The sequence below is a fragment of the Netta rufina genome, assembly GCF_964035555.1.
Source record: "Netta rufina genome assembly, chromosome: 6".
In the NCBI taxonomy this organism is placed as follows: domain Eukaryota; kingdom Metazoa; phylum Chordata; class Aves; order Anseriformes; family Anatidae; genus Netta; species Netta rufina.
In genome coordinates, this window is record NC_140129.1 from 14,701,823 (window position 1) to 14,727,845 (window position 26,023).

At 40.1% G+C, this 26,023-nt stretch overlaps 1 protein-coding gene across 1 annotated transcript in view; it reads left to right on the forward strand.

Annotated features, from left to right (window-relative positions):
* Positions 1 to 4,049: 4,049 nt before the first annotated feature.
* The window catches only part of RAPH1 (Ras association (RalGDS/AF-6) and pleckstrin homology domains 1), an 86,352-nt gene continuing 64,378 nt past the window's right edge, over positions 4,050 to 26,023 (forward strand). Inside the window, 1 exon segment of the mRNA XM_084288742.1 lies at positions 4,050 to 4,275. The gene's annotated coding sequence lies outside the window, so the exon portion shown is untranslated.

Genomic DNA, 26,023 nt, shown 5'->3' on the forward strand with positions numbered 1-26,023 from the left:
TCATGCGCCTCGCCTCAGGCATTGTGTGTGGCTCTGCGCACCACAGCGTAAAAAGGACATAAAATTACTACAGAGTGTCCAAAGGAGGGCTACAAAGATAGTGAAGGGTCTAGAAGGCAAGACATATGAGGAGTGGCTGAGGTCCCTTGGTGTGCTCAGCCCCGAGCAGAGCCGGCTGAGGGGAGGCCTCATGGCGGCCTGCAGCTCCCTCACGAGGGGAGCGGAGGGGCAGGCGCTGAGCTCTGCTCTCTGGGGACAGCGACAGGACCCGAGGGGATGGCATGGAGCTGGGACAGGGGAGGGTCCGGCTGGGGGTTAAGGAAAGGGTCTGCACCCAGAGGGTGGTCGGGCACTGGGACGGGCTCCTCAGGGCAGCAGTCATAGCACCAAGCTGCTGAAGTTCAAGGAGCGTTTGGACAACGCTCTCAGACCCATGGTCTGGTTTTTGGGTGGTCCTGTGTGGAGCCAGGAGCTGGACTTGATGACCTTTGTGGGTCCGTTCCAACTCATGATATTCTATGCTTCTGTGATTTTCTAAGATAGAAGGTCTTGAAGGAAAGACACTTCCAACACTTACATTGAAATCATTGCTCTTTTTCTAGCCCACTGAACAATAGGCTTCCCTTTTGAGGTGAGATTAAATAGAACCTTTTCGGCATAAAATGCAAAACGTCATCATGGAGGAAACAAAAACAAATGGTTAAAAGTGACAAGGCAAACGACTACTTGTTGCTTCTTTTATGCCTTACTCTGCACTGGTAACATGGCCAACATGAACTCTCCCTAGCCCTTCTGAGAAGTGCTTTCCAGCCCATCCCCGAGAAATGCCTAATGCAGACCTGCATTATCCTGGGGCTCTTCCAGTTTGAGCCCCTGTGCCTTAGGGGTCAGTAAGGCCATAGCAAAAAAGTCATTGCAGGAAGAGAAGAACTTTTCTTCAAAACTAAAAGACAAACTGAGCTGCAAAGTAGAAATAGAAAGGAGAAACAAACCCAATTTCTTTTCCCATCCCACCCTGCCATTCACCTCATTTAGTATTTTAAACATATTGTGGACTTTTTTTTTTTAATGTAAAGTAATAGTTTTTGTGACTGCAGAACTTCTGGCATTCCACTGTGGTGTAAATGGCCAAACCTTTGCCATTACACCACAGCAGATTGTATGATTTAATGCTTATGAAGGTATGTGTGATGTCTGCTCCTATCCTGAAAGCTCTGGTGTTGTTAGAGTGCATTTATGGAAAAGAATCACTGTATTTTAAATGGACCAGATCCTCATAATTATTATGAATAAATAACATCATACTTTTCAGAGGCATTGCTCAAAGAAAGTAAAGATATTCCAAGGTGTATTTACTAGCAGAGTTAGGTGCTGCCATAGCATTGGCATTTTGTTTTAGACTGACCACCCCTACATGTAGTGACCTTTTTACTGAGATTTTTTTTCCTCTTGGTTTTAAAGGTACTGACAGATAGAAAAGTACTGGCTCCTCCCACCCCCAAAAATATTATGAAAAAGCTTGTTTTATGAATAAGTAGCACAACTGCTGTGGTTGGGACCCATAACCACGTTATTTCCCCTTGCAGTCATACTAAGTCAGATGAAGGAAAAAGAGAGGCATCTAGAGTATTAATAGAGTTTGGGGGCATGGTAGATCTTAAGTCTTGTAGCTGTGCTGCAGAAAGCTACTCATTGATCTGCCTCTCAGTAAGGAACTCTAAATATAAAGGTATTTTACACTATTTTTTTCCTAAAGATATAAAAAATATACAATCTAATTGCACTTTAGAGAAGGAAAACTAATAAAGATAATTGTGCTGTTCCTCATTAGTGGAAATGCCCTCCAGTTAACCCGCCTCAAGCACTTTCAGTATCATGGAATCCCTTGGGTGGGATTTTCCAAAGTGCCAGCATTAGCTCAGCCCTGCTCCCATTAAAGTCATTCACTGATTTCAGCATGGGAGCAGACTCCGGAGAGTCCCTGTGGTGCTCTGTGTGTTGGAGGATCCTAACCTTTGTGTGTGCTGTTGCTTCCCTAGATTTACATGCGTGGCTGCACAGGTGTTCAAATACATCTGTGAGGGCCAGGATTTTCCTCAGAGGACCTAAAAAGGAACCAGTAAGTCAGCTGTGTGGAATAAAGAGCAGCGGAGGGTAATAGAAATCATGGAGGAAAAGGGAACTTCATGTAAGATGAAACTTCATCAGGTGCCTGGTGCAGTCAGTTAATTGCAGCCTTTGTATCCCAAATGACAAAGCAAAACCTTCCAGAATACATTTTCAATATTATTTTGTGCAGTGTATTTTCTATTTATGGAATCCAATTGCCATAGGCAGTCATCAAGACAAAGAGTTAAGTAGAATTAAAAAAAGGATTTAGGAAGCTTTGTGAGCAAAAACAACATTTGCAGCTGCATGCGCTAGATTAAAACAGTGCAGGGGGCAAACAAGCTTCCTGCTTCAGCAGCATAAGCTGATTGCTTTGAGGGTCAAGAAGAAATGTTTTCTTGCCATGTGTTAGCCCTGCTGGTTCATTGAGACGTGTGATGGGATGGTTTGACTTTTCACCAAGGAGCGCTCGCGGTGATGAATGCTGTGTTGATGCTATGATGCTAGTCTGTGTTACAGCAACCATGGTATTCCCATAAAAAGAATCTCAGCCGATGAGTCCATAATGAATTTGATTGCTGACCTTGGCTCTGAAAGAGGCTTCCTCTCTGGCTTTAGGTAGCTTACTCTCTGTGCTCTAAATCATCACCTGGGAAATGGGAAGAGCGTACTTCTCTAGTTATCAGGAATACAATGAGGGGGAAGTACGTAAGAGATGGTTGTCTTTTCACTCACCCATTCTGTGCTTTGGATTCAGACCTGCCATCCCACTGTAAATCAGGAGTATTTTAGCCAGTCAAGATTTTTCCTGATTTATTCTGATGAAATGAGTTCAAAAGATGGTGTTTTCACATTCCCTTGTTTGTGGAGCTCCTGCTTGAACTTGCTCCCACACAAACAGCAGCAGCCTGTCCTACAAAGGACAGTAGCCCTGAGAAAGTCTCGTGGCCGTAGTCTAGAACAGGAGCAGTTTCTACAACAGACTATGTATCACGATGGCAGGCTTGAGGCCCCAGAAGCTCCTGTCCAAGTCTTCACTCTCATTGCTGACTTCTGTTGCCATTGCACATGTTGCTTCAATGTCCAGTTCTCTTCAGGTGTTTACTCTGAACAACAGGTAACAGCTGAGAGAAGACATTTCTCAAGTACTGGCTGAACCACCTGAATTATTTATGTTCAAGGCTACGGGAGCTACACCTGTTGCTAAGAAATACCACAATACTTCATCATAACTCCTGTTTGGAAACACCACTACAGCTAGCTGAGCAGCAAGAAATATAGCATAGGTCAGGCAAGTTATTGATGCACAAGAAAGGTTTTTAATGATTTTGTACCTTGAACGCTTTAGCTGGCAAAAATCTAAGAACAGATGGAAACAGTCAAACACTTTTTCTCCTCCTTAGAACTGGCAGGGGTCACAGGCACAAGGCATTGTGTGATGGGGCAGCAACGTGTGTGTGGGTGTACCCGTGCACGCACGTACATGCACGTATGGATTTGATGGATGGGGTCCGAATCCCCCGTGCTACTCTGGAAGCCGTGCCCGGCATTTCGGGCAGGTCCGCGCTGCCGCGCCCAGCCCCGTCCCGCTGTCAGCTGCGGGTCTGCCACGGCCGGGGCACGGCACGCGCTGCCCGCGCCAACCGCCCAACGGTCCCCCGCGCGCCAACCGCCCAACGGCCGCCTCAACGGTCACCCCCGCGCGCCCAACGGTCACTCCCGCGCCCGCCGCCTCAGGGAGGGCCTCGGTCGCCCCCCGGGCGCTGGCGGCGAGGCGGGGCGAGGCGAGGCGCGGCCTCCGCGCGCCGGAAGTCGGGCGGCGAAGGGGGGGAGCGCGGAGCGGCGGCGGGGAGCGGCCAGCCGGGAGCGGAGAGCGGGGCTGGGCAGGGCTGGGCAGGGCAGGGCGGGGAGGGAGGGAGCGGCGCTGCCCGATCCCGGCGCGGACGTGCTGCGGCTGCCGGGCGGAGGCGGTGCGGCGGAAACGAGCAGCGGGGAAGGAAGGGAGCGGCGGGAGCCGGGAGCCGCGGCCACCATTAGCGGCGGGAGGAGCAGCAGCAGCAGCAGCAGCCGCGGGGGGCTGCGGGCGGAGCGCGGTGCCGCCGCCTCGCCCCTGCGCCTCACGGACACCGCCGCTGCCCGTCGGGGGCTCCCCGCAGCCGGGGCGAGGTGAGCGGGGAGACGCCTTGGGGGGTGTGTGTGTGTGTGTGGGGGGCTGCTTCCTGCCCGGCGGGTGGGGGGCGAAACAAGGCGGCGAGATGCCGGGGGGTGGGTGGGTGTACGGGGGCGCCCCCCCGCACGGAGCGACCCTCGGAACGGGCTGGGGAGCGAACCGGGGCTGCGGCGTGCGGCACCCAGACAATGTCAGCGCGGGGAGTCCCCGCCCTGTGCAGCCGCAGGCAGGCGGCTCCCCGCCACCGGCACCGCCACCGCCGTGCTGGCAGCCGCCGGTTCGCACCGCGCTCAGCTCGCGTCTGGAGCCGCTCGGGCTGGGCTGCAGCCCCGTGGGCTTGTGGGCGCCGTGGTTTAGGTTTTGTGGTGTATCTTTTTTTTTTTTTTTTGTTGGGGGTGCGGGTTGTTGGTTTGCTTAAAACCCGAGCCTTTAAGGCCTTTTAGCTCTGCAGCGTGGTGAGGGCAGGCTGGGTTGTGGAGGGGTTGTGGAGGCGCCAAGGCAAGGCTGTGTCTGCGTGGGTTTTCACGATGAGCAGAGGGGTGTGTGTGTGTGTGTACATGTATGTGCACACATCTAATTGTACCTGGAAAGTCAGTGACGGTGGGAGGGGAAGGAGTGTCTGTGTACACGTGTGTCACGTGACCTGTGTAAAATTGCTACAGGTATGCTCGTTTTTCTCTTACGTTAACGCTGTTTTAAGAAGCCAATGACTAACCAGTCTATTTTAGAAGATTTGCTTTCTTTGGGGTTTGTTTTCTCATGTGACAGAAAATAGTTCCCTGTGTGTTCAGGTGCTGTCTCTGCATTTTGCCATTTTTACCTGTATTTCAGTTGTTTTATGGTTTTCTACCTAGTCACAGGTGTTCAGAAGGGAAAAAGCAGCAGTATGTGTGGTGTCATTTCTACCGGAGGGTACAGGTGCACTCAATTTGGAACAAGTGCAGTGTCTCATATGGCTGTTACCTCTAGGTTGCCATCCACATTGTGGAGAAATGGAGAACTACTGTTTCATGGGACTGAAAAATCATACCTATGTGTAGCTCCATTCTAAACATAAATGCCTCTTTTCATCTGTTCCCCCTCACTCCTTTATCCTCCAGACAGGGACACATTAGCTTGTAAAACAACACTGAGCAGAAAAATGAGTTTAGATGCTTACTGATAACACAGCATCTAAAACAGCAAACCTCCATGTTTTACTGTCTGCTTAATCAGCTTTTCCCTGGTAAGAAGTTTCTCTATAAAAAGAGAGGAATAGAAAAATCAATTCCTAAATCATCTTGAAGGGAAAAAAAAATTACAAATTCCAGTTCTGGAAGTATTTTAAACAGTAAGAAATACGGATATGTCTACATCTTCATATAACGTGCTTATATTCTTCTTGAGTGGGTGTGGTGGTTAGTGGAATACAGAGCTGTTTCTCTGTGCCTAAGTTGACATGTGGTTTTTCATCGCAGTGGGTGAAACTCCAGTTACTTTACAGAGCTCTGCATTAGGGAGGATTTTTTCTCTTTTGTAGAACAGAGAGGTAAGTGGCCTAAGGAATTCTTTTATTGCCCTACTAGAAATGTTATTCTCAGATAATTCCATAATATGACTTGGGTTTTAGACTCATATGACATGCAGTGAAGGATCCTGCTGCCAGTGTTTCTCTGACTCAGCATGGGATGACAGAGAGAAAGGTATTGCTAAGCGAGAAGCAGCAATTCAAGGAAGCAATGCAGTTTACCAGCTGTTAATCCCTCAAAAGGTTATTAAAAATAATGTGAAAAGAGACACTGACTTCTTTTTTATAATTTTGAATCAGCCCTCTTTGCATGATATCATGAGACTATTGCTTTCAGATTTGAATTTTTTTAAATTTTTTTTTCCCAGGGGAATAATGCATTGATGTAAATTGTTTTGAACCTCCTGTGTATTATATCCTGCTCTATTCTTAATAAGGTAAACCATGGTACAGAGAAGTCCTGTTGATTTACAGGACTGTACGAGATAGCTTTGTTGACTTTTATAGGTAATGTTCAGTATGATTGATTTTAAGAGGCTTTATTTTTCAAGAGGGAATCTAATAGTCTTTTGAGTATCAGCATATGCGAGCATCTCCTCATTCCTTCCTCTCCCCAAGCTGCTGATTTTTTTCAGCTGTGAAGCTATTGTGTTGTTTCTCTATTTGATTTTTCATATAATGTTAACATGTGTTCCTTTGTCTCTTCCTTCAGCATCAGGATTTTTAATAAAAATCAGCTAGCTTTTTTTTTTTTCCAGGAAAAATGTAATTTGTGCTCTAAATTTACCATCTTTATTCTGTATTAGTCTTATCTTTACTGCTTGTACAACTTATGTTCCTTCTTAAAATGTCTTTCAGCAACTGGAGGGGAAAAAACAGAATCTATCAAACTGGGACAGAGTTAAATCCGAGTCACGCAGCCAGTTAGCCAAATAGTGTGAAGAATAGCACTGAAGATCCTAGTCCTTAAATAATCTTAATAGTAGGCTGTCTTAATAATAGAAAAATCCAAATCTCTTGTGGTAAAGGAAGCCAAAGGTTGCAAAATAATTGCACTGCCTTTTCTGGTATGTTCCGCAAGAATTTTATTACTGAATTTTCAAGTAGAAGAGAGTTGAAATAATGTGCTTCACAGCTTCCCGTTAACATCTGTTCACATTGAGAGATCTGCTGATAAAATCTAGAACTTGTTACGGGCACTTAAGAGAGCAAAAAATGTCCAACTTGTATTTCAGCCCACAATAAACCAAGCACTGGGTGCGTGCTTCATGATGTTTCACACCCTTTCTGTGCAGCGTCTAGAAGCAAACATGTTGGTTTTTGGCTGAATCAGGCAATATTAGATAAACGAGTTTTATTAAAAGGGGGGGCCAACCGAGGTATTTTATTGCTGACTAAGGTTTAAGATTACATAGACAAGTCAGCAAACTGGTGAGTAGTCAAATCTACGCTCTTTTTGTATGGAGTGTAACTAACTCTCCTGTTAATTTTGTTTAAGAAAATGTAGCTGTTACAAAAATAACATCGTATTATCGAGCAGTTCCTTTAAGTCTTTAAGTATTCAAAATATTTTTCTATCACAACTGGCTATCACAGATGATGAGTATGTACTTTGAATGTTTTCCATCTCTAGGAATGTCTACAAGGTTAGGGAATGCCAGTGGAGAAACTTGCACTGTAATTACCTGTTATAATTGCTAATCTGAGTAACAAGGAATTAAATTTTCTCCTTTTTCCTCTGCAAACATTATTGTTACTTAAAAACTGTGTTCATTGGAAATGGCATACTAGTCTCAAAAGCTGAGCGCTTGGAAGTAGTAATAAATACTTAGCTCAGCATACCTCCTCTGAGGAAGACGTAAAATTCTTTGACTCAAGTTGCAAGTAATCATTCTCATAGTTGAAAAATCTTATAACGAATAAGACATGTATCCTCAGCATACTTTTTATGCAACTGCACCAAAGTGTATTCACTGATAGTTTTTGAATTTTCAAAGAGTTAGTCAATTCTCAATTTTGTCCTAAGTAATAATTTTATTTATGTGGTAGGACAGTCTTTAGTTAAAATCTTTCATATCAGGTGTTACATAAATAATACTTTTCTTGAGTTTGGTTATTTTTTTCTTTAATTTGCTAATTAAGAGTGAGCACTTGAAATGTCTTGTTCTGTGCACTGTCACTCAATTTGTTAGGAACTAAATGGAAGAAGACCATGTGCGTGAGATTGGCCTGAGGTTAAATATCAGGGAAGTTATTTCTTGCCACTTAATTAAATAATGAATTGGCTGAATGCTAGAGGTGGGGAGAGAGAGAGAGAAAGGAGGGGCAGAGGGAAGGTTGGGAATTCTAGAGCTACTAAAAAGAAATACTTTTGAAAAATTTTTAACCATAGAAGAGATTTTTTTTTACCCGTTACTGTATTACTAGTCTTACCATGTGCATTTAAACTGCTGTAGTCAGAAAGATGATTGAGTCTTCGTTGATTCTGGTGTTTCTTTTTTAGGAAAGCAGGCTGTAAAATGTAAGTTTTTATATGAAAATGTTTTTTAGAGTTCAGTGGGGGGATTACTGTATACAGTAACAAATTGTTATGATACCTATTTTTTTGAGTAAATATTTTAATTTGTTGAAGAGCTCAAGTTGCTGCTAAAAGTGCACTAATGTTGAATAGGGCAAATGGTTAATTGTATAAGGATCATTCTTGTCTTTTAAAAACTTTTAAGCATCATCTGTTGCTGAAATGTCAGTATTAGATTGTTCTAACTACCACATATGAACTCTGCTGAAATCTTCCAGAGCTGTTGCAAGGAGGCCAGTACTCTGGGAGTGTAGGTGCTGGGAACAGCAAGTTGTGTTCATGTGTTAGATGAGAGCTGTTTTGCTTGAGCTGTGTTAACATAGATCCAAGTCACCTTATTGCTTCCTACAGTTTATTACAGTACAAAAGCTGATTTCTGTTGGATAAGGATTAGAAAGAAACAAAAAGTGTGAAGGGTGACAATGCTCTCTAATTTTTACAGCTCTGATCAGTTTATTGTGTCAGTACTGCACTTTTATTTAAGAAGTCATTGGAAAGCTTAAACAGAACCTTGTTGTTTCTCTCAAAGAAACAAAGTACGTACAGAGTGGGAAAATGCGTGAAATAAAACAAGTACAGATTTATCTGCCCCCAGCCTCCTGTATCCTTACTACTGTCTGACAACTTCCCCTTTAGACAGCTTTGGGAGCAGTTGCATTGGGACTGACAGAAAGAGCTGTCCCAGGCTAGCGAGAGCTGAAGGCAGCGGATGGCACAGGGTCCTCTCCCACTGCCAGTGCTTGGTTGTCTCATGTCGTCCCTCCCACTCCCCAAAGACTTAGCAACTTGCTATGCTTTATAGGATCTGTAGTGTTCTTGGCATATCTTTCTGTCCTTAGTAGTTGGTTAAAAACCAACAAGTGTATCTGCTCTGTGCTCAGAGGTGAGGTGTGCAATACCTCTGTTTCTGGTAGTGTTTTTTAGTTGTTGCCTTAGTGACTTTGCCAGTAGGAAGGAACAGTGTAATAGTTTGCTCCTTAAGAAAAGGCTCCTAGTGGAGCTTGTTGTTTTCCAATGACACGAGTAGACTTAATCTTGATGCTTTAAGAACAGCTGTTTTTAGCATAGAAGTAGTAGTTAATTCAATGTCATCCCAGTCTTAATGTCTGAACTTGGTTACAGAGTGCTGGTAAGAGTGCTCCCTTAAGCTGGAAACTGTTGTCAAGCCAAAAATTTGTGTTTCTACTATCCTGCCAGTGTTTCTCAGTGATTTGTGAAAAACTTTAGGTTCCTCCAGGAAGTTCTGCAGAACCTTCAATAACTACTGCAGATTTTTTCTTCATTTTCTGAAGGAGTGTCTATTTTCATGATTAAAAAAAAAAAAATCTTTTTGGAAATGTCTCAAAGACTTAATTGCTATTCTTTTGAAACTGTAACTGGTAAATTTGCATCATCTGCTTGTAAGACTGAATTGTGAAGGTTGTGTTGCTAAATAGTGGTAGAAGTGCAAATAAAGTATGTTAAGGGTTGATAATAAAATAATCCTGTCTCAAACAGTTGAATCCTTACTCTGTTATCATTGACACAGTTAAATCTCTTCAATATGTATTATGAAATTGCTTGCTGAGTGTAAGTGCAACATTAAAAGCTGAGTGAGTTACTCCATACTGTGAAATATGCTACCTTTAGAAAAATAGAACTCACTTTTTTTTTTCCCTTCTTATTTTCTGTTATGGAATTCTGTTCTTTTGGAACATTCAGATGGTGGTAAGACAGTTTTGCCCCAATCATGTTGTTTTAATCAGTGCTGAAAACGTTCTTTAAGTTTTCGTTAATGTTTCTGTATTTCTTTTCAGTCTTTCCATTGACTGTTACGATAAAATAACCCATTGTTCAAAATGCCTGCTTGATTAGTTTAACTGTTGATAAAACATACTGAAACCGTTTGACAGATTTTCCTCAGAGCTTTTAGACTTGTAGTGTTACTTTTATCCTTAGCTCTGTGAAGTAGCTGAATTGATCTTTACAATATACCATTAGTAAAAAGACAAACGTTCAGAAGGAATAACTTGGGTGCATGCTTGTGGGCTTTCTGTCAGTCCCTCTTTTCATGATGAGATGTCACTGATAGGTTTCATTATAGGGGCTGAAGAAGATAGCGTTAGCAAAACAAATCTACATATTGTTTGGAGAGGAAGGGATGTTGCTTCGTCCAGTATTCAAAAATTTCCAAACGTTAATCTTTATACAGGTGAATTTGTTATACCAGGGATAGCCTCAGCATTGCACTTCTCCCTGTCTGCGCCCCTGATGGTGCTGACCCAGTCGTGAGAATTTTATCTTCCGCTCATTGTTTCTTTAGCAGGTCACATAATGAAATGGTATTAATAGAGCTTAAGAGAAGCAGTTAAAATTAGAGATCATTTTTTTCCTTCTGCTTTTCCTAGCTGAAATGTATTTAGATATTACCTAGCCTTAGTGTCCACTAAACTGTTATGCATTCGAAGTATCCTCATAAAATGAGACTGGGGAGATGAATTCCACAGAAGTTCTGTAACCCGCTTTACAAGGTGATACGCAACATGCCAGACTGGTACAATTGGAGGGGTGATCAGCTGTAGTAAAAGGTAGAAATTGACAGGGGAGCTGTTGAGAGAGGAAGAGAAGCTGCAACTTTGTATATATCTTTCTAGACAGTGTTTATATACTTCAGCAAACCGAGTGGTTCTCTTAAGCCTGGGATGTAAACACATTTTTAAAAATAGTGACAAACTCCTTTCCAGGCTGCTGTTCGCATCTTAAGAGCATTAAAGGGCATCTGTCTAGAGCTTCAGAATCATTTGTAGAAAATATTAATGCACCATGATTTCATAAATGAGTTCATTTGCACATCCAGGTGACATGTTACCTATGCTTGTTTTGTGAAAGCTGATTTACAAAACTGAGGGGGATTCTAAATGAATATTGGAAACAATAAATTTTCAGGCTGTTTTCAAACATCTCATGAATTAAGCTAATATTTGCAGTTTAGCAATAACCTTTCAAAGGTGAAATTGTCATGGGAAGCTTGTTAAGACATCCTACCAGTGGTTAAAGGACAAGATGCTGTATGTGACATAATTGGCGTATCGATTCTAGCTTCCTTCAGAAGCAAGGGCAGGGTTCACTGCTCAGGGCGGTTCCTCCCGGTTGTTCTCTGTAAGGCACATTGCTGATGGGCTGCGCCTCTAAAATAAAGCCTCAGTATTTGGTATTATGCTGTTGGCTATTCCTAGGCAGTTTCCTGTTCATGTATGGTTGTTTTGGACTTCATACTGACTTGCTTAGCTCATGCCTATATAGTGATGAGGCATCTTGCATGGGATTTTTGATTCTGTGCCAGAAGCCAAGCATTCCAAGCTCTTTTTATTTATCGTTTAGCCATTTTGTTTCTTGCTGTCTTGCTTACTAGCAGAAAGATCGCTGTGATCTTGTTGCACCCTCTAAAGTTGAGTTAACAGTTGTTGGAATCTTTACTTTTAGTATACTAACGTGGGTTTGGACTTCCCAGGTGCCTACAATCGTTGTTTACAGGTGACTAAAGACTTACACAAATGTGTTTAATAGAACATTTTTTTTTTTTTTTAGTGGTTTGGATTGCAATAGTTGTTTCTGATGGCTTAAGAAAAGCAATTTTAGCTATTATTAATTAGTGGTGTTTTGTTTAGGTAACAGCAAAAAAAGACTAGTAGTTTTCACTCAGTAGTAACTTTGCAAAGTACTAATACTGACTTAAACTTGTCAGTTGCTTTGGCTGTCTCTGAGCATGTCATAGGTAAGGAAAACAGCTGTCTGTAGCTGGGGAACAGAAGGATCACTTTTTGTTTCACCTTTACTCAGGTTTGTCTATCAATAAGTAACTTAGTGATATCTTATAAGTTCCGTGAAACTGAAAGGCTATTTGCCAGATTCATGTGAGTACCAACGATAAATTCCTGTTTAGGTAGGGAGGAAAGAAATTGTTTTCCTAATGAAATGTGTTGTTGTTGTGGGTTAGAGAGCTCACTAATTCTCTAGAAGGTGCGTAAGAGAAGTGAAGTCTCATTTTCAGCAGTGACATGGAAGGAGAAAGAGGGCCACAGAGAAAGAAGTATGAATGTTGTCTTTCCTTCTATAGCAGCTGGCAGAGCGGAAAATCAAAGCAATGGGGAAATGAATGAAATTCTTAGGAGGAACCACATATTCACATTGCAGTTCTTAAAGTGAAACATGCAGTGTCTTTGTGAAGACTGCTCTTTATTACCTAAACTGCTATTGATAGTGCATCATTTAGCTTAAGCTTTTGTGCTTGCTATCCTAGTTAGTGAAAATCAGAGTTTATTGCTAAAATTGAAATAAACAATAAAAATCCATTCAAATGCTTCTGATTGGCTTAAATGAAATCTATTGTGATATTATCCATGTTTAGTTTTAATCTGTGCAAAAAGTCAGAAAGCTTCTCAAAAACGAACAAACACCCCCTTGGAATGATTTATTACTGCTTTGTAATAAGAGCTCCCTAAATTATCTTTTATCAGCTGAAATGGAATATTCCTGGAATGACTAGTGCTCGTTGTAGGGTTGAAAGTCCAGTATAGAGCAAACAATTTTTTTTTTCAGATGGTGCACTTTCAACTTCAGTGGTGTGTTTCATTTCTGAAATGTGATGACTTGGGCATCTCTTTTTGAAAAGGTGGGTCATTCAGTTTTCATTCTCCTGAAGTACTGGGCAATATTTACCACTGTCATATAGGAAGTTAGCTTGGATAGACTGTCAGTCTCCGAAGACTGGGGAGTGATTTTATTTGTCTCTTTTTCTTCTGTGCCTAGATCTTTCAAATAAATATTAGGTTGGTGTGTCCTATGTGTTTGTAGAACCAAAGAAAGTGAGCTTTAAAGAGGTGTCTTACCAACAGTGCTTTTTTTGTTGTTTTGTTTTGTTTTTTTCTCTTCCGTTTCTTGATGCAGAGAATAAAATCCCTGCCTTCTAAGCTTGGTCTCCATCTGCTTGATTTCCTCCTTCTTGGAGGTGCACAATCTTGTTGTGTTTTTTTTGTTTGTTTGTTTGTTTGTTTTTAAATGTACTCTACTTGATACTAGAAGACCAGAACACACAGACACGCATGCACTTTCTGTATGTTTGCTCATTATTAACTTCCTAAGATCCATTTAGTCTGGAATTCTCTTGGATACAGCTGTTGACAGGCTGTGAGCATTTGACAACAGTATTTCTACATACACGATCTGATTAAACATGATACAACGTTAGGAGACCTTGGTATGTCTCGTGTAGACCATCATTCCAGTTGATGCTGCCTAAATCTTTATTTTTGCTGCTTTGAGTGAGTTAGAAGGCAAGATAAATGGCCAGTTGTGCTCTCATGAAAATGTTAAAAATTACAGCTGACCTTATGTTGTCTGCATTCTTTTTGCCTTCCAGTATGGATTTAAATACTTGATTTTACAACTGAACATGCTTTCGCTGTGCTGTGCTGTGCCATAGGAGTTGAGAAGGCATAGCCTGCTAGCAGATTTGGCAGCTGCTTCTTCATTCCTAAAATGACTTCTGCAGGGTTGCTTTCCTTAAAATGTTGGTATTTAAGCAAGGTTCAGGTGGTATGATTGACAGTAACATGGAATTAACATATATTCAAAAAACAAGGCTTCTTGTTTCCTTTTTTGCTTTGTTTTTAAAGTATGATTAAGTACATATAAAATTTGGAATATGTAGGTGGTTAACCAGTTAAAAAGTTAAATGATTAGTTCACTTTTTGGAAAGCAAATGAAAAATTTTGCCTGACACTACTCATTATGGCTTTTAGTGCTGTGATGGAATCATCTATTCAGCTAAAGAAGACAGCTCAAGGGGGAATTTAAGGTCCAGTAAAAGAAGCCCTTAGTTTATTTGGCATTTCTTTCATAACTTTAGAAGTTCTGCTTCCCTCTATAATGTTAGTAGCAACCTTTCCCTGGGGTGGGGAGCAGGGAGAGTAGCAGTAGTCTGGTCCTGTGCGCATTCACAATTGTCTGTGTACGTGGAACTAGTTTGAACGTTTGGTTTGAGGCTTGTGTATTAACAGTAGTAAATAATGACAATTCTCTTGTCACTAGCTGTGCATGCAGTAGCCTGATACTTAATGAATTGAGAATTCAATGGATACAGATAGAGAGCTGTATAGTCTTCATATTTTTTTTGCCACTATGCTTAATGCGTTCTTATAGGTCATGTTCAGAGAATCTGTTTGCAGCTAACTCTGATCTTTTTCCTTCAAAAATGAGTAAGCTATGCAGTGAAATGATACCTATGACCGTGCATTCTGTAAATAATTGATTTGTGCCTTATATGTATTGCTGATCTTTTTTAGTGTCTTGAGGAACAGGGCATTATTTAAAAAGAGGAAGTTAGGTCTGCCACAGAGGAAGCATTATATTATGGATTAAATGCTGTCCTTGTCATCTTTGAACCACACTCTCTCTGTTGTCTCTCATTACATCCATACTTTTTTCTTTATACAATTTTCCAGTTTTCTGAGTTGTAGACAGCATTTGGTTTCCAGTGTTCTGTGTGTAGCTCTGGTCTTCTTGGGCATCAGTCTTAGGATGTTTGCTTCTGTAACGCTCCTCGATTTGAAACTGGATAGGTGGAAAAATACTTTTCTTTCTGTTCACAGCTCCTTTTTGCATTTGGGCTGATGTTTGCATGCAACCAAAATGCACGTAAGGGGGGTTGAATAGTTATTAGCTGTTAGTTCTGTGTTTTGTGTGTGTGTTCTCAGAAGAAATTCTTCAGACGATGCACAAGAATTGAAGAAGGTCTGAGAACTTGCTTCCTGTGACTTGCTTGCATGTTTTAAAATATAAGCTCAATATTAATGGAGCTGGAAGGATATAATGTTGAAAGTAACCATACTGTTTAGCATGGAAAGCTGTGAATGATTCCACAAATGTATTGTTCTTTTAGTTGTTTTCCTCTGAGAGAAGGTTGTGACTTCAGATGAAGAGTACAAACCAGAAATAAACAAGCCCTTAGGATACATTCCTTTTTTTTTTTTCTTTTAACCGGCATTTCTTTATGAAAGATGAAATCACAGGTACCTTGCTTGAGATGAGGCATATCAGGTTTTCTTTGAAGCGTTCAACCTTTAAAACATTAAGGTTATGCATTACTATGTGGGTTGAAAACCTTCCCTCAATGGATATGATACATTGTCTGAAATAGGAGTACTTTTTGTGATGTGCATGCAGTTAATAATTGGCTGACAATTCTTTGCTGGTTTACCCACGTTTACTGTTAAGTAGCTGCTGTCATTGAGTTTGACACTAAGATAGGTAGTATTGTTTAATAGTAACGCCCCAAGTTAAGAATATGAAACCAGATTTTGAACTGCATCTGTAGTTTTCCTTTGTGGAAACTTTTGCCTGTGAAAGGGGCAAGTATCTTCTGTACTAAACTTTGGATTGTGTGATGAGCATTTCCTACCAGTAGCATTAAGCTGTAAATGCTTTACGAAATGTTCTGTCTAATCCTTTATTTTCCCTTGGTGATGCAGAAAGTATTCTAAAGAATATTGATTTGGGCACAGAGTCTTCTTGAGCTAGAAACTTGCAGCCTTAGGCTGCAGAATGATGGACCTAGTTGTTGTTTTAGTATACATATGAAACAGATCTTAATTTTAGACCTGTTTCTCAAATACTAGAGTCTGATGTTCTCAGCTGCAGCTGCTAGGTTCTGCCTTTTTGCTTTTCTTCTTAGTAGAACTGGTGCAACTTGTTGTGGGGTGCTCTCTGTCTTGTGATTGAGCTGTGTCATCTGCAGATATCCCGTAAATGGTTGTACTGAATGGGTAGCAACAGTGATACAGAAATAGTGCTGCCAGGCGTGGATTCCTGGTAGTTCTCAGCAGTGCTGCCATGGGACCATAGCCAGTCAGTTCCCTTAGTACCTGAGGTCTGCTGGCAGCTCGGGAGTTGCGTTGCGTGAGTTGCACTGGTGCTGCCAGCTTACTGCACCTAGGCATTGAGTCATTCTTTGCTGCTAGTTCTAGCTACCTCCAGTAAATCGTGAGTTTTGGCTAGCTTCTTGACTAAAGTGTTTTTGTATACTTGATGACCAGTCATTGAAGGAGTGGTTATACTGACTTGCGCTGATGACAGTTTTGTCAAGCTGCTGCACTGCTGTATGTGCTACACTGCTGTATGCTAAGACAATACCAGAATGTGAGGTTAAGATTTTATAATACTGATGAACAATGAAAAGAGAGCAAAGTAACAGGATTTGTATCTTCACCTTTCTGTTCAGTAAAACCTAATTGATTGTGAGACTTCTGATATGATGGGATAAATGCCTATGTAGTTTCTTACTTATTTATTCTATTTGAGGTATCGTCCTTTGGCTTGTGTAGCAGCATTTTGTCAAATGCACGAGAGCACTTTGAACAGAATGCCAAATCCCTCTGTATGAGAACAGAAGTTGCTTAGGACTCACCCAGCCAATTTAAAACCTACTTTGTGTACAAGTAATCTTTCTTCCTTTTTTAACTAATGTTCTGTGGAAACATTCTTAGGACTTTTGAGACTGAAATATTTGAGGACTATTAGAAATGGTTTATGTTGATACTACTACGTACATATCTTTTGTCTGGTGCTTTTTATTGTCAGATACGCCAAAAGTACACTAGTGTGAGTGCATTCCACTATGATTTGTAGTGAAGAAAATGTAATTCTCCTTTTATAAGGAAAATTGTATTCTCTTGTTCTCCTTTCTGACCCTTCTAATACAGATGCTGCTAAAAAGTGATAGCAGTGAATACTAGGAATCCATCCTTGGTGCATGTAACCAGCTGTGTTTAGCACTGCAACAACACCAGTGTGTCGAAATCTTTCCAAACTTTATTCCACTGACTTCTGGTCTTGTTTTTCTTTTTCCTACAGAAGGTGACTTTTTCTCACTTGTTTTAATTTACTTGAAAGAACAGGGAGTCTCAAGTTATTTTTGTTTTCTCATTTTCCGTAAAAATATATTTTTTGAGGTTTTCCTTCCAGTCTTTGACTAGTGAAATTAAATGTCATGCTGTCCTTTGAATGTGTGTAATGTCATCCAATCCAGAGTAAACTATTATAATGTTTCTTAATTTTTTAATACTGTTTTTCTTCCTTCTGCTGTCACTTCCTCTTGGAAAACGAAGACCTAACTTTACATGAATCAAAAGGTCTACATAGAGAGATGTAGATTTTCTGACAGTGCACATACAAATTTCTTGGATTGTCTGCTGCACCCTGCAGATAGTTCTGTCTTAACCTTTTTCTTATGATGGAAGCAGAAGTCTTCTGGCTCCTTTCAGTAGTTGACTATGAGAGGCACATGGTGGTTTTACACTGCTGGGCAGCTGAACTGCACCAAAACCATGCTCCCGCTCCCACTCCTCAGAAGAAGAGGGGGGGGGAAAGAAAGTATGCTGGAATAGAAAGAGAAAAAAAAAAAGGCTTGCAGGTTGAGGTAAGGATAATTAATTAAAGAGAAAAGAAAGTTGGGGAAGGGGGAAACAAGCAAAGGCTGTGCACAAGCACAAAGAGAGAGGGGGAAAAACTAGTCTCTACTTCCCATCAAAAAGTGATCAGCCATACCCCAGGAAGCAGGGCCTTGATATGCATAGCAACTGTTTGGGAGGACAGACGTCTTCATAACGAGAGTCCCCTGCTCTCTTTCCCCTTCCCAACCTTTTATTGCAGAATGCGACACCACACAGTACGAAATATCCCTCTGGTTGCTTTAGGTCAGCTGCCCCAGTGAGGTTCTCTCCCCAGCTCTTGCCCACCCCCAGCCTGCTGGCTGTGGAGTTTTGGAGGGAGTGCTGGTGCTGTGCCAGCACTGCTCAGCAATAGGCACAGCACTGGTGTGACACCAGGGCTGTTGTAGCTGTGAGTGCAGAGCACAGCACGCTGTGGGCCACTGCAGGGAAAATTAACTCTATCCTAGCAAAACCCAGCACAGATATGGTGACGTGCCCATAATTAATGGGAGCCTTGCATGATAAATCTCTCATGTCAAAATGAAGTGGTTGGGATTAGTCACTTCTACAGTTTTGAATACTTTATTTTTCCCATTTCAAGTTCTAAAGTTTAAGAAAAATAATTTCATTAGTAATAAAAGCATAATCTTTAAATGCATTATTCTTATCTTTCATCTAATTCTTATATTGCATGACCTAGAAACTGATGATCTCTGTTTTTAGGCATGACACTGTCAATTAGGCTTTTTAAAAAAATTATGTACTGCGGTTAGTTTGTACGTGGCATCTGAAATACACAGTGGTATCAACAGGCATAGGGTATTTTTCTAAACTTTTCATTTGTACTTTATTACGTTTCCATTGTCCTTGACATGATTTAAGTCTGTTTAGTTTTGTCCCACCCCAGACTGCAAAATCTGTTTGGTATTATGTTCCATTTTTATACAAAAGTATATAGAGAGAAGATGAGTCAGAGCTGTTCAGAGGTTATTAAACCTACATATATAACTCAGGTGTTGGTGGGTATTTTCTTTTTTTCTGTAATTGTTAAACTTGACCTGTTTAAAAACTGTTGTTATGAATTATGTAAAATCCTTTCAGCCACTGAGTGACAAATAATGTAATTCAATTTCTCATTCTTCTCTTGATACAGTTATGTACTATGAAAATTCACATGCTATGAATTGTATGTTGTCAAGCGGCCTGTTATTTCCTTTATTAATTTATTCTGAAGCTCTAAAATGAACTTCCCTCATTTATACTTTGAACCAATCAAGTTGTGTTTTATCAGGATGTCATGTGAAAAATCCATTTTCCTCATGAAACATTTCCATCCAAAGTCCAGCTATATACCAGTGCTTGTGACATGCTAAAAGTCTTTCTAAAAAGCAACAATGAAATTGTTCTTGGTTGTTCGGCTTAAAATCAAAAAGTACTGATCATGTTCTGGAAGTAATTTGAGTTAGAATACTCATTTTAATACTAGATCTCATTATGTTTATTGGTTTTACTGATGTGTCATTATTTGAAAAGCTGAAGTTCTACCTCGTTCTAATTTTCCTTCTTTTAAGAAGTTCTTTGTTTTACGTCTAATTTTACTATTGGGAGGGGAAGTTAATCTCAAGGGTTCTCTTCTGAAAGAGCTGCATTTCTAGGTGCAGAGCTGTGCTCTCCAGCCACCTCTCTGCATCCTCTGGTGTTAGTCAAGAGAACTGCCTGCTGTGATGTAAGCGAACAAGGTGAGGTACTTTCAGCTGGATGAATGGTGGTTAATAGCAAGAGCTGTAGTAAGTACATCATTCTTTAGATGGAATGACATCTTTAATTCTGAAGTGCGAAGGTAGATGAAGTATGCAGCCGTGTAGATTTGAGGACCTCCAAAGTGGGTTTGTTTCTTTTCATTGTTCTCTTCCTGCTCATGGAAACAGACATTTATGGCACAAGCAAATGCAGCATTCCTTTATGGTCTGAACGTGGTCCATGGCAGAAGTTATTCATAAATAAGCGTACATAATGAATAGAATTATATGCTGCGTTTATTGTGGAGATGTGTTGGGATATAGGGAGAGTGTGCAGAAAGCTCCCAGTGAAATGGAATGAAATTTGTAACTCTACAAAAACTACTTGATTTGTCGGAAGCTGGCCCTTAAAGGTAAGCTAGGCGATAGCTCCTATCAGCAAAATTTTGTAAATCCTTTGGAAAGGTAACAGGAAGAAGTTGCCAGCAAGTGTTAGACCTGAATGTGTGTTCAGAGGTGCAAAGTACATAGCAAACCAGTAAAGGAAATTAAACTCTTGTGTTTTCTTTGTAAGTCCTTTCTTGGTGCTGTTTTTCTGATTTAATTCAATTTAATTCTCAGGTAGACAGCTCAGATTCAAGTGGAATAGCCTCTTCTACAAAAAATAAATCTTTCTTCCTGTTAGCAATCCAGGGTAGTAAGACTGTGTATTAATGGAATGTTCCACAGACTTCTGTGTAAGCTTTTTCATTGAAGTTGGACACAGTGCACTAGACAAACAATTTGGAACTTTTGCCTTTTAAATATCAAGGTGTTAATGAATTAAAAGGCATATTATAATGTGGCTTTTAAACTTGTCTTTGCATCTACATTTTGAATAGTAACTGTTACTGTTTTGTGGCTTGCTCAGCTACAGCAAATCAATGCAGATAAGTTCTGTCCTGCCAACCCTTGTCCTTAACAAGATGTGAATGTGTTCCAAGTAATTACCATTTCTGGTGTCATAAATGACATTCCTTATGCAGCGTGGTCAACTCAATACAGCTGCTTTCAGCAGTAAAAATACTCATTGTAGTACACATTCCAGTTGTGTTTTATTCTGTAGTTGATTCATCTGGCTCAATTCTTAAGGAGGTCTTTATACCAAAGAAGATATTTTTGAAGGAACAAAAATAATTGTTCTTTTGGGATGTTGAGAAGAAAACTCTTTACTCTGAAGCTTGCCAAAATGTTGCACAGCTGTTAAGATGATATAATGGCGTTTTTGTTTGACTAAGGTTGTAAATATGAACTTCCTTCCTTCTGCATTTATAATTAATCTGGCTGCATGCAGAACTTGTGATAAATCTCTTCCAAATATCTGTTGAGGGAGAATATCTATAAAATACTTACAAATTACACATGCAGTTTATATTTGGTTATGAAATAGGTGACCTAATTTTCTGTCAACTAGATATAACCTCCTCCCTAAGTACCACTAAAAGAATGTGTGTCAAGAATAAGAGTTTGTCCTGGTCTTATATCACAGAAAAACACTCATCTGTGAGAAGTGTTGAACAGAATACCCTTAATCCTGGGACGGTGTTTGCTGTGCTGTAGTTGCAATAGATCCCACTTAGACTTCAGAAATAGGCTCAAAGTGGATAGCAGGTTCTGTTTCGTTTGTATACATCAGGTATTCCTGCATTTGTTGTGAGCGGTGTTTCCTGCTGCTCCCAGAATTATGCTGGAGGAAATGACAGCACTGGTGATCAACCTTATGGACACAGGCTTACGTATTTTGGAAAGGAACTGAGATTGGCTGCAGTGATACTGTAAACTGAGGTACTACTTTGACTTAGGAAGGGCATGGTTCTTTGAGCATGATGCAGATTCAGTATGCATTACCCTATAAGCCCACTTTTACCCCTGATTTTCTAACGCATTTTTAATGCTTAGAAGTCACATGTAATTGTTTCTGTGTGAGGACATGGCTATTTATAATCTGTGGAGAAAAAAAGCTGAGGTAGTGTGTGTTGCTAATACAGCAATACTTCTATAGAGGTTCTTTTAACAACAGGGCAATAGCATCAAAATAGTACATCTCTAAAAGGTGGATTTTTTTTAGTTTGCTTGGTGGTGTTTTTTGTTCGTTTGTTGTTTGTTTAAACTATTCCGGTAGCATAATTTCATTTGTAGGAAGGCAGGGAGATAGGAAGGAATTTACAGAAGTATCTGAGTAGTTGAGAGGAGTAGTCTATAAATCAGTCTTGGAATATTTTCCATTTTTTGATTGAATTCAGGAGAGAATGAGCCTTTGATATTAAGCTGTGATGGCAAAAAGGGAGAAACATTTGTTTCTTGACAAACTGTTGCTTACTCAAAGTTTCTGAAAGTTGATGGGTTTGACTCTCAATTATTTGACAAAATCATGAAAAACATGGTGTATATCTTTTGTGAGATCATCTTTACAGCTAGGTATGGAAGGTGTTCCCTTACTAAAAACTGTGCTGAAAGGTTTCTACTGAGGGTAAACAACAATGAAAAATCAGTATTTGAATGAAGTAAGAATCAATATTCTTACTTTGCCGGAGTTACTCCAAAATTACTTTGGCACTGTTGATATCTATTCATTACATAGAATTTTGTGAGCCCTTAGCATCATTTGCTTGGAAGTGAGTGATATTATTTTGTCGTTTTTTGAGATACTCGGGTGTGCCCATGTGTTTGTCCAAGTGCCTTACTCTTCTGTGTGTACTTCTTTGTTTCTTTGTGTGTTTGTATTTTGTTTCTTTGTATATTGTTTCTCTGTTACTTTGTATTTTGTGTATTTTTACTGTTTTGAGGCAAGAGTGGACAAATTGAAGTGCTTACGTGTGTAGCTTCTGGGCTGGTACTGAGGCAACCAATTCTACAGATTATATGCTAGGTTGTTGCTTGTGAATAAGTTTTTGGTTTCCAGAAGCGTATGAGAAATGTGTAGGTATCAAATGAGAAAGTACAGTAGAGAAAAAAAATACCTTTTCTGTATTTAGTCCCTAACTTGAAAGCTCTCTGGCATTGAGAGTGTCTCATTTTCGTCCCTGCAAGCTCATGTTTTTTGGTGTGGAAATGAGATTGCTGTACAGTGATTGAATTTCTGTCAGTGTGATCCTTGCTAAGAAGTCCTGGTGTTTGAAAAGGCTCATGCATCTTCTGGATTTAAAATACAAAAACAAACAAAAAAACACCACCACCAAGAGGTTGCATGTTACTTTCAGATGGTGGCTTTAAAAGTAGCAATAAATCATATGCGTGGTGGAAAAAAAGTTAAAGGTCTCAGTTTACCTAAAAACTTTAAGCTTATTTTAGTAAACCATTGGCATTCGTTTTGTCATTGGCATCTAAATCTGTTTGACCTTGGTTTTTCACTTTACCACAGCACTAAACAGATGAGAGACAAGAATAACTGAATACGGATGATAGAACTTAAAAGCATGCTTACAAGCAAACTGTAATGTAAAATATAATGTACAATATACATATGGCTGTGAGTATAAAGCTGTGATCAACCACCTGCTTTAGGGTTGTGTTCCTTCACTGAATAAAAAAACTCATTAGTTCTTTAAAAAAAAAAAAAAAAAGTTGTAGGTAGAATTAGTCTTAGTCAAAAAACTTTTTAGAAAAATTCCTGAAACTTGTGTTTATGAGTGGCAGTTTGAAGCCCATTGACCGACTCACTTGTTTTTTTCCCTCCACAGTTGCTGTACCAAAGCACGCTATTGGCTTAGTTTTTATGTGCAAGAAAAGTTCCATTCACAGAACTACTATGTGTGGTGGCAGCAGGCTTTTCAGACAGTAGTTGTTTCTGTGACTCAGGTGCTGAGCTGTTTAGACAAGGTCTCTGCATCTTAGGATCTGAACAGTGTTTTTTTGGAATCCTGGCCCAGTCCAATGAATTTAAATCTTTCTGTTTCGAGTCCTTCTTTAACAAGATCCAGCTGTCAGCCCTGTCCTCCATGGTTTCCCTATGGTCTAGGAATTTCATGTTTGCTTCCTTGGTGGATGACTTGTACTTTCCTTTTTCCTTTTCGCTATGGAAGCTGATGTTCTCATGTTGTCAGGAATGTGTGCTTTAAAGCAGTGATTTGGCGTTAAATATTTACATTTGGTCTTAATCTCTATGATTAAATTCTAGATAAAGTGCTTTTGATATGCATCTGTGTGCCGCTTTACTGGCTTTTAGACTTCTCCAACCTTTGACATAACAAAACCTTTCTAATGTTGAGGTTGCTTTCTTGCTTTAAGTGCTTTTCTTTCCAGGGAGTTGAATCCACTACTAGTGCTCTTCCCCCTTCTCATCCTCAGCCTCTGCTGCCAAGGTTTATTTAGAAACTGAAGTAATGCAGCTTTTCAGGGTGAATGTATATCTTTAGAGTAAATCTTAAGTACACAAAATGACTTTCTTAAAATATTTTAAATGAATTTGGAGTTTTATGAGGTTTATAAACTGGAAGTTAAGAGCAGTGCTCAGCAATGCTTAGGTGCCTGTAAGCTATGAAATTTGTCACTGACTGCTTTGTACTTCCAGTTGCTGATGCTGCTTTGATTTATCATGTGGATTTAGATTAAGATAATTAAACCATCCTTACAGAGGAAAGATATATAATTGACAGTAGGAGCAAAACCTCATGTGAAGAAAGGTGTGTGTGTGGGGGGGGGGGTTCTTTTTTTTTTGTAATCATGCAGGGAGAAATATTTTATCAGCCTTTGGTTTGAGGAACTCTGGGGAGAATTCTTCAGTGATACTCTGCTCAAATGGGAAGTTAAAGAGTGAAGTTGTATTTTTAGCCTTTATCATATCCTTTCTTCTGTTAGCTCAGACTTTCTTCAGCAATTCAGACAGGCTTAACTAGAGAATAGCGGTGGAATTGTTACAGGTTTTGGTGCCTTGCTTAACCAGACGTCTTGGAGAAATTGCTTTGGGGTTCGAAATCCTGGAATGGGTTTTTATTTTTGAGGAGAGAGAGCAAGTGCTGAGAGGAGTTTTTTACAGTGTAGGAATTCAAGAGGGATATTATTTTTTTTTGCTTGGTGGGGTTGTCGATAAATAGCTTGGATTCTTCCATATTGATGAGGAAAAAGGTGAGTTCTAGATAATGGATGAGGAAGTTGGTCTTCTGTTTTGTATCACACATGAGGTTTATTGTGATAATGAACTCTTGTCTAATCCTGTTTACTGCCAAGTGATCCCCTGCCCTTTCATATCCTGTAACACTGCCCCATTCCTATTAACATCCACCCTTTCTTTCCAGTATTGGCTCCTAGTGGCTAACTATGATTAATGGCTAAACTATGAAACTATCATAAAAATGTGCTTACTCATAAAAGCTAAGAATGAAACGCTGGTGAATGAAACAAATTCGTTTGTGGGTTTTCCAAAATAATATACAGGGCATTTTCTGGAGATGGTAGTTCAAGCTACTGCACTGAAATGCAGCTGTTCATAGGTAGTCTTAATTCTTACCAGAAAGACTAAATCAACTTGCAGCCTCTTGCAGCTGAGCTGAGTGTAAAGAAAACACAACCTGATACACAACTCTGTATAAGCAACCTGTGAAGAATGTTATTTCTTTATCATTGCTAAAACACTGCTCTTTAATTTTTTGAAGCATGGTTCCTCTGCTAACACACAGCCCTAATTGAAGGGGATTTGGCAACTTGTTCTGAGTCCCGCTAGATAGTACCCACATCACACAAGTTGTGAGTGCCTGGTGTGGTATCTTAAGTGAATGTTGGCACAATTACTGGTTTTAATCTTAGAGAGGGTCCCTTGAGCAAAAATGTACTGAATCCAAGTATTGTGTTACTGTTCACATATAAGTAACATGGGTTAGCTGAGGGTCTTATGAGGAAATGTGCTCACCTGCATTGCAATTTATAATTAAACATAGTAAAACATTTCCCCAACCAAACATACATCTGTTCTTGCAGTTTCATACATCACAGAAATGCTTTGCTAATGTTTCAGTTGAATTTTACTTTTGAAGGCCATTGTGTGGTATACCTACAGAATAAGACAGCCTTGCTTTTGTTGTTTCTTGGTGATTCTGATACAATTTTTTGTTCTTTTATAATTCACTCAACATCTTCAGCTACTGGGAAAAGAGAAGACACATTAGGCATATTACTTGCTCTTTTATTTGCAACATGTGTTAGGTCGTTTGGATCATTGTTTGGATAGTTGCAAATAGTATTTCTGAAAATGTTGTCTTCATTTTTGTCTTGCAAAACAGAATCCTTAAACTGGTTATGCAAAATTCTGTGCATGTCACATTTCATGTTCTGTTGTTACATACAGAGTGTTGCTGAAGATGCGGTTATAGGTGTAGACAGTTATCCTTGTTTTGTCTTCCCAAACAGTGAGCACTTCACATTGTGTTCTTTGCAGTGGCTCTTACCTGTAAAATGGAAGGTGAAAATTTTCCTTCTTTC